Here is an 8679-nt window from a genome sequence, read left to right as displayed (position 1 = left end):
GCCGGAGCACAAGGTCTCCCTCTTGGAAGGATCTTGCCTTGACTTTCCGATTCTAGTATCGGCGTAGACTCTACTGGTAGATGGCAGACCAGCTGAGTGCCAACAACCATCCTTCTTCCAGCAAATCGACGCCGTCTTCTCGTGCTTCTTTGGCTTCCTCCTCGGTGTACATGGTGACTCGGGGGGAGTCAAATTCTATGTTCGTTGGGATGAGGGATTCGGCACCATAGACGAGGAAGAAAGGTGTGAAGCCGGTTGACTTGTTCGGGTTCGTGCGTGGGCTCTAGAGGACGGCCGGCAGCTCATCGAGCCAGCAGCCAGCCAAATGCTCTAGAGGCTCGACTAGTCGGGGCTTGATGCCGGACAAAATGAGGCTGTTTGCTCGCTCCACTTGGCCTTTGACTGCGGATGGCCAACAGACAGTAAGTCCAGTCAGATGCCCTGTGTCGCGCAGAAATGAGCCAAGGCTCCTTTGGCAAAGTTTGTGCCGTTGTCGGTGATGATGCTGTGTGGTATGCCATACCAAGTGGTGATGTCGGCGATGAAAGTCGCAGCAGTCGGCCCATTCAATTTCTCGATTTGCTTTGCTTCTATCCACTTGGTGAACTTTTCCACAGCAACAAGCAAATGGGTCATGCCACCGCGAGCCGTCTTGAAGGGTCCCACCATGTCCAGCCCCCAGACGACAAAGGGCCAGGTGATGGGAATGGTCTTGAGTGCAGAAGTCGGCAGATGTGGCTTGGAGCGGAACTTCTGGCACCCTTTACACTTCTGGACCAAGTCTTTAGCGTCTTCTAGAGCAGTCGGCCAGAAGAAACCATGGCGGAAAGCTTTGGAAACAAGTGATCTTGAAGCCGCGTGGTGACCACATTCGCCTTGGTGGATATCCTTAAGGATTGCTTGGCCCTAGTCCAGCTCCACACAACGCAGGTACACACCAGTGACACTACGACGCACCAGTTCTCTGTTGACGATGGTATATGCTGCTGCCCGTCGTTGCACTTGTCGGGCTAGGATCTCATCAATCGGCAGTTCTTTGTTCGCCAGTATGTTGAGGATGGGTTGAGCCCATGAAGGTGCTGCTATTTCTTCAACTACCATGACTGCAACTTGCACAAGGGCGGTTGGGCCGGGAGGCGGCGGGTTGGAGTTGGCTGCCACTTGCTGAGCCGAAGAAGTCCCCGGGCTGACTGCTGCAGTTTCCGGGCCGGATTCTGAAGTTCCCGGACCGGGTGCTACTGCTGCAGTCCCCGAGCCGCCTGCCCAAGTCCCTGCGTCGGCTGTTGAGGCCCTCAAGTCGGATCAGACTGCTTCAGGAGGGGCCGGCACGAAGTTGGAGTCTGATTCTGGCGACGGCTTGACAGACAGCTTGAGGAGGCGTTGCAGGGCGACGCCGGCTAGTATTGCTTGCCGGGTGGATCCGATCCGTGCCAAGGTATCTGCTTTCTCATTATCATTTCTTAGCACGTGAAGGAACTCGCACCCTTTGAAGTATCCGCTGAGTTGCTGCGCGAGGAAGCGGTAGCCTTCCATATTTGCATCCTTGACATCCCAGTCACCAGACGACTGCTGGACCACCAAGTTAGAGTCACCATAGCACAGGATCCGGCGAATGCCGAGTTCCTTGGCAAGCCGGAGACCGTGTATGAGTGCTTCGTATTCAGCTACGTTGTTGGAGGCGGCAAAGTGAATCTGCAGCACATATCTGAGCTTGTTGCCTTCGGGAGAAGTGAGAATGATGTCGGCTCCCAAACCGGTGCGCATCTTCGAACCATCAAAGTGCATCCGCCAATGGGTGGAGTCTGGCGCTGGCGGCAGGTACTGGGTCTCGGCCCAGTCGACGAGGAAGTCGGCTAGCGCTTGTGACTTGATGGCGGTGTGAGGCTAGTAGGAGATGGTGTAGGGGCTAGATCTATGGCCCATTTGGCCACTCGGCCTGAAGCATCTTGGCTTCCAATGATCTCAGCAAGCGGAGCAGTGCAGACAACAGTAATTGGGTGCTCTTGAATGTAAGGCTTCAGCTACGTGGCGGCAAAACGCACACCATAGCACATCTTCTGATAGTGGAGGTAGTTCTGCTTGCAGGCGGAGAATACTTCACTTAGGTAATACACCGTCCTCTGGAATGGCAGTGCTCTGCCCTCCTCCTTGCGCTCCACCACTATGACTGTGCTAACCACCAGGCTGGTAGCGGCGACATAGAGGAGCATGGGATCTTTATCAGTCGGGGCTGCCAGGATAGGCAGAGTGGTCAACATCTTCTTGAGATGGAGGAAAGCTTCGTCCGCCTTGTCGTTCCACTCGAAAAAAGTGGTTTCCTTCATGAGCTGGTACAAGGGGAGAGCCTTCTCACCCAGCCGACTAATGAAACAACTGATGGATGCCAGGCAGCCGGTAAACTTCTGCACGTCCAGCAGTCGGGTGGGCACCTCCATCTTCTCGATGGCCTTGATATTCACAGGGTTGCACTCTATGCCGCACTCTGAGACCAGGAAACCAAGAAGTTGGCTGGCTGGTACTCCAAAGACGCATTTCTCTGGGTTAAGCTTGCTTTGAAATCGGTGCAAGTTTTCAAATGTCTCCTTGAGGTCTTCTAACAGCATGCCACGCCTCTCCGTCTCACTACACCACGGTAGAACTTAGGTGACACACTTCTGTGGGACAAGGTCTATTAATCTCTACATGAGAACTGTCGGCGTAGCTCTGAAGCTTTGTAATCTGATAATCAGTCGGCCAATGTACATCATTATAGACAAACTATGTGTCGGAAATCACACAACAACAATGTATATGTCGGTAACCACTTAGTGGCATATCATCTGTCGGTAGATGTGCGCACCCTGATAGTTTTTCTGTCGGCATAGGTATGTACTTGACAGCAGATTAAGTGTCGGTGTAGGTAGGGTGTATAGACACAGATTAAGTGTCGGCGTATGTGCACACGTGTCAAACAACAAAAGGCCAAAAAATCGCCGCGTGAATTAGGCACGAGAGCCCAAAGTTTTCACTGCGGGCGGCCCAGTTTTCACCTCACCTGGCCGAGTACCCCCAAACGTTCTAAAAAAAAGTACCCCCAAACAATCCCGTAGCCTCACATCCACTCGCGTGAACCCTACCCGCCCCCGCCCCTGCCCACAATTTCCGCTGCCGCCGCCGTCCTCGGGGTCTCCGTCCAGACTCCGGACCCGTCCCTGCCGCCACCGGCGCCCATAGCCTTGATTTCCCGTCCCCCTCCATCGCCTGCCTTTCCCGGCCCCTTCGCTGCCACAACATGGGCATCTTCGCTGGCCCGAGTTTCCACCGACGGCGGTGAGCATATCCCAGATCCCCTAACCCCATCCACTCATGCCTTCCCCAGTGCCGTGGCCAAGGACAGCTCCGTCCGCCGGGAGCTTCACAAACCACCACTAGCCCTCACGAAGGACCAAGTCAGCGCCCTCCTCTTCCTCCTCTCAGGAAAAAATCTCGTCTCCAACAAGCTCGGCGATGCTGCCACCAATGGCGCGATGTCTCATGAAAGGTTTCTGCAAACTTCGTCTGTTGTCACCAACATCAATTTGTGCTATGTTGCGTCCCAGGAAAATTATCTTCTCCCATTCTCATATGCCTACCTAGTTGGTTGTATCTATTAGTTTGGTCTGACAAGCTCTAGTCTGTTATGTGATGCTTTATTTCTCTAAAAATGCTATGGATCTGAAAATTTTCAGGTACTCTATTATGGATCTGGTGTGACTCTAGTGCTGCTGTACTATTGTTATCATTGTAGACTATTAATGCATTTATTTCTCTGTGAAAATGTTTATGAGTTCTATGTGAAAATGATTATTATTTATCGTTAACTATGTTTCTTACTTCCCTGTGAAAATCTAGATCAAAACTCTCTTTGAATTAGTTTGTTATGCTTCAGTTAAGGAATGATATTTGTAGTAAGACGGTGTAAATTGTGATCAGTTTTTATTTTCGGACTCTAGAGCTGCTTGTTCCTGGCAAACAACATATTTGTAGGTAATTTTATTTGAACTGGGAACAAAGAAACAAAACCATTTGTTAACTGAAGTGTAGATCATTCTTGTCCAGTTTTTTTGTTCTAAAGGCTGTCCAGTGTTGTTAAGTGTTTAACTATGGTCGTGTTGGCATAATTAATCGTTCTCCACATGCTAAAATGACAATTCCCTCTTGACCAGGTCGTTCCCATGTGTTGACATAATTAACTATGGTCGTTCCCATGTGTTTGGCCAATCTGAATAGCAGAACAAAAACATAACGTTATAAACCTTTAGATTCAGTATGTGGATCCATGCAAGTTTCATCACTGGCATACAATAATATGATGATAAGTTTTGTTGTTTTATTTTCAGCTTGTCCTAGAGGCATGCCGCTGGCACCGGTGGGCCCTCACTGATCTTATCCAAGCCATTTGAGGATATGCCGTGGTAAGTCAGCAAATGGAATGGATGGACCCATCATTTTGCCATCCTGATGCTTCTCGGGAGTTTCCTTTTTGTTGACGAGTTCAACTAATCCATCATCTTGCAGTGCTGGTGCTTTCTGATTTCCACTTTTTTTTCTCATGAGATGTTTTAGTGGGAATACTAATACGTTCAGATCATCGAATTATCTTAAACTAGGCCCGAGAAATGAAGGTTCGATTTATCACAAACAATATAAATATGTATTAGCTTACTATCTTGGCACATGAGCTATTTTCAGTCAATGCACGGCGAGTCCACTTGGAACTTAATAGGCACTGGTTCTTCTTACTCTCCATGAGCCCCTTATACTACTGCTATGGTTTATGTTCCTACTTTTAACTCCCTCGACTGAAATTGGGCGGCTTTGTTTTAGCTGATCTGATAGTATGGGTGGGATCTACAGAACAACCTTGACATGTGTCTGCAATCAGTCCACATTCTGCACAACTCCCACAACTTGAACACCAAGCTCTTTGTCCTTCCGGGTGCATGGACCAACGCGGACTAGCTATAGTGTGAATATTTTGCCCAATTAACTACCAACATTGTTGCACTATAATTCGAGTAATTCGAACAATACGAGGGTACAGTAATTAGAACAATACAAATTGCAAAATGTTTGTCCACTCAAGCTTTTGCTAATATTTATTATACCTTGTATCAAGATGGACGAGTGCGACAACGTGTGCCTTCGTGGTCTAGTATTAGAGTAAACCAAATGGTGTGGACGAAGAAAACACCGCACACATAGCTCTCTAGTCTATCTGAAATTAGAACTTATTTGTGAGTCAAGTTTGGCTGGAGCATTAGGTGCTGACATTTCTTGCCTTACTTTGTTTGTAGTCAAGATTCTATGCTTGGTCTTCTTGGTTTGACATCCAATTCAAAAATATGTTCACTTCCCTGGAGCAGTCATAGCGGCAGTGGTGGAGCGTGACAAGCAACCAAGTGGCGCCAAATTCAAACTTAAAGAAAAATATGTGTGATAAATTGAAAACAGGTGCGGCTTAAGGAAGGTGCGGCTTAGGTACTTCTAATCTGAATCAAGTTTCTTTAATTGATACAATAATAGCTTGGCTGACCGAGTCGTAACATTTGAATTAAGCTCACACGGATCACATCTTTTTACATGGCACGCAGATGCAGCAGCAAGCCGCCGGTGATGATCGGTGGCGCACAATACGGCAGGAGCATTAGATGACGAGAAGGGCAGCATCAGTGCTGGCGTGCAGATGCAGCAGCAAGCCGCTGGTGATGATCGGTGGCGCACAATATGGCAGGAACATGAGATGACGAGAAGGGCAGTAGCAGTGCTGGCATGCAGATGCAACAACAAGCCGCTGGTGATTATCGGTGGTGCACAATACGACAGGCATTAACATTCGTGGCGTGCAGATGCAGCAGCAAGCCGTCGGCCAATGCTTAGTGGGGCGCAGAACGACATGATAAATGGATGACAGAGAAGGTGGCGTCACACCCCTGTTTGTCCTCCATGAGCCTCCGCCAGTGCATAGAGGTACTACAACATACTGCATACATGAAGTTTACTGTTTTTGAACTTCGACACATACTTGACAAACTTGTGTATATGTGTTTTATTTCTGAAACTACACTGCAAAAGTTGTATTTTAATTTATGTTCTCATAATTTACTGGGACAACATCGGTCTGATTCTAATCCAGTCGAATGTAAGTGGCATGGCTTGCCTCATATTAGTTGGCTTCAGTGTTCTCCCATCCTCTGGTCTGCTAGGTTTCTCCATTGATGCATTTAAGTGATTTTTGATGTCCTGCTATTAAGTAAATAGTCTGTGCTAAAACTTGTGTATATGTGCACCGGATGAATTCATTAACTTCTCAATGGCTTGGCATGCTACTTGTGTTCAGGACCAAATCCTTTAGTTCCATTGGTTCAGTTTACAAGCAAGTTACCAGTCTTGCTAATGTACATGTATATGTGTACTTTTTTTATCTTAAACTATCATAGTTCATTTACTTCCAGTCTGCAACTTCCAATGAAATAAGCATGCAAACGAAACATTAATATACACAACAATCAGCACATTAATTCAATGCCATCGGGGACTAGTTCCTAGTTGTATCTTTCTGTTTCTGTGAGTATTCACATAAACAATCAAGTACGACTTAGCATGTGCCTCTCTAGCCCGCCAATCTTCATATGAGTTTTGAACGACTTCTGGGTTGATTGCACTTTCTTGACAAATTTGTATGGAATATTTTCAGGTACGTAGCCACCTAGCGCTTGGATGTGAGGACTTGGAGTGTCATGCAACATTTGGCTGTTTGTCGTATTTTGGATCAGCCTACTTCCATTGTATCATGAATCTTATGTGTGTTTTGGACCATTTGGTGCTTCAAGTCTTTTGGATTAGAAACTTTGTGCTCATGGATGTAACTTGTCTGTAAACTCTTCCAGACCAGCAAATAGTGGTCCTTATGTCACTTGTGTGTTTTGGATGGTCATACTATGCTTATTGTTGTGTTTGTGAACCTATGTGAGTATATATGTATGATTTTTAACTTAATCGTCACTGTTGTGCAGTATGTGTTCATCTTGATGCTATTTGTGGATAACATTTGAACACTGTGTATGCATATGTATCAAATTATTGTTTTATGCATATGTATCAAATTATTGTTTTGGCTTTACGCTACCTTACCAACAATTAATCTGTTGGTAAACACATTCTTGAAGATTAACTGTCAGCCAAGGTAAATACCTAGGTAGACAGAATAAGTGTCGGCAAAGGTATATACCTAGCTGAACAGAATAAGTGTCAGCAAAGGTATAGACCTAGAAGGACAATCCATGTGTTGGCCAAAGTAGGGTGTATGTTCACACCAACTGTCGGCAGAGGTAGGGTGTATGTCCACAAACCAACTGTCGAGAAAGGTAGGGTGTATGTACGCAGGCAATGTGTTGGCATAGGTAGGGTGTATGCCGACTGAAAATGTGTCAGGAAGTAAATAACTGTCGGCAATACTTTCGCCCACAGCAAGTCCTCCGACTGTTTTACCTTCTGTCAGCATTGGTGTTGGCTACAATTTTTCTGTCGGCAAAGGTACCCTATGCCAACAGATTGATGTGTTGCCAAAGCTCTACCGTGGTGTAGTGTCTTCACCACCATATCGTCCATGTAAACGTGGGCATTTCTGCCGAGTTGCTTGAGGAGACACTTCTGCATGCAACGCTGAAATGTGGCGCCCGCATTTCTCAAGCCGAACATCATGGTCAGGTAGCAGAAGGCTCCGCATGGCGTGATGAAGGCGGTCTTCAGAAAACTCAATGCCGGGTTCAGCTTGATCTGATGGTACCCTGAGTACGCATCCAGAAAACTCAACGTCTCGCATCCGGCTGTGGAGTCTATCACTTGGTCAATTCTTGGCAAAGCAAAGGGATCTTTGGGGCAAGCTTTGGGACAAGAACTGGGTTGGCTAGCCATTCTGGGAAGAACACTTCTATAATAAAGCCGGCTGCTAGAAGCCGGGCTATCTCTTCCCCAACAACTCTTCTCTTTTCTTCTGACAGGCGGCACAAGGGCTGCCTAACCGGCTTGGCGTATGGCCGACATGTAACTTTTGCTCGGCGAAATCTATCAGAACACCCGGCATGTCTTCGGGAGACCATGGAAAGATGTCTCGATTCTCACGGAGGAAATCGATGAGCTCGCTTTCCTATTTGCTGTCAAGGTTTGCACCTATGACGGCATGCCTCTCTGGGTGCTCCGGGTCGAAGGGTATCTTCTTTGTTTCCTTCACCGGCTTGAACGAGCCCTCAACTTCCGACTCCTTTGGGGGTGGGTGACATTTCCGGCTACTTGCCTGCCATCGCCACAACCCGGTCAAGGAGCCGCTTTTCAGCTGCGATCACAAGGGACTCGGCCAGCTGCCTGCTGTCTGCAGCGCAGGCGGACGACTTCTTATAGTCTCCGACTATGGTCAGGATTCCCTTGGTAGTTGGCATCTTCATCTTCATGTAAGCATAGTGGGGGACCGCCATGAACTTGGCCAGAGCAGGCCGGCCAAGTAGCGCATGGTAGGGGCTCTCAAGGTCCACCACCTCAAACCAGACTGGCTCTCGGCGGAAGTGGTCTTTGTCTCCGAAGAGAACGTCAATCTGGGTCTTGACGATTGGTGAGTAGGAAAGGCCAGGAAATATGCCATGGAATACAGTCCGACTAGGGTAA

The 8679-nt window shown here is 47.7% G+C and overlaps 1 long non-coding RNA gene across 2 annotated transcripts; it reads left to right on the top strand.

The window, feature by feature from the left end:
• Window positions 1-3100: 3100 nt before the first annotated feature.
• LOC123108670 (uncharacterized) lies at window positions 3101-7017 on the top strand. 2 transcript variants are annotated; one of them, XR_006452000.1, is made up of 5 exons: window positions 3101-3520; window positions 4359-4433; window positions 5316-5499; window positions 5613-5988; window positions 6716-7017. It is a non-coding gene; the product is annotated as an uncharacterized lncRNA (long non-coding RNA). The 2 variants fall into 2 exon arrangements; XR_006452006.1 differs by having other exon boundaries at window positions 3102-3520; window positions 5316-5488.
• The last annotated feature ends 1662 nt before the right edge of the window (window positions 7018-8679 follow it).

This window comes from Triticum aestivum, chromosome 1B (genome assembly GCF_018294505.1).
Source record: "Triticum aestivum cultivar Chinese Spring chromosome 1B, IWGSC CS RefSeq v2.1, whole genome shotgun sequence".
In the NCBI taxonomy this organism is placed as follows: domain Eukaryota; kingdom Viridiplantae; phylum Streptophyta; class Magnoliopsida; order Poales; family Poaceae; genus Triticum; species Triticum aestivum.
This window is presented reverse-complemented; position numbering and strand designations above follow the sequence as displayed.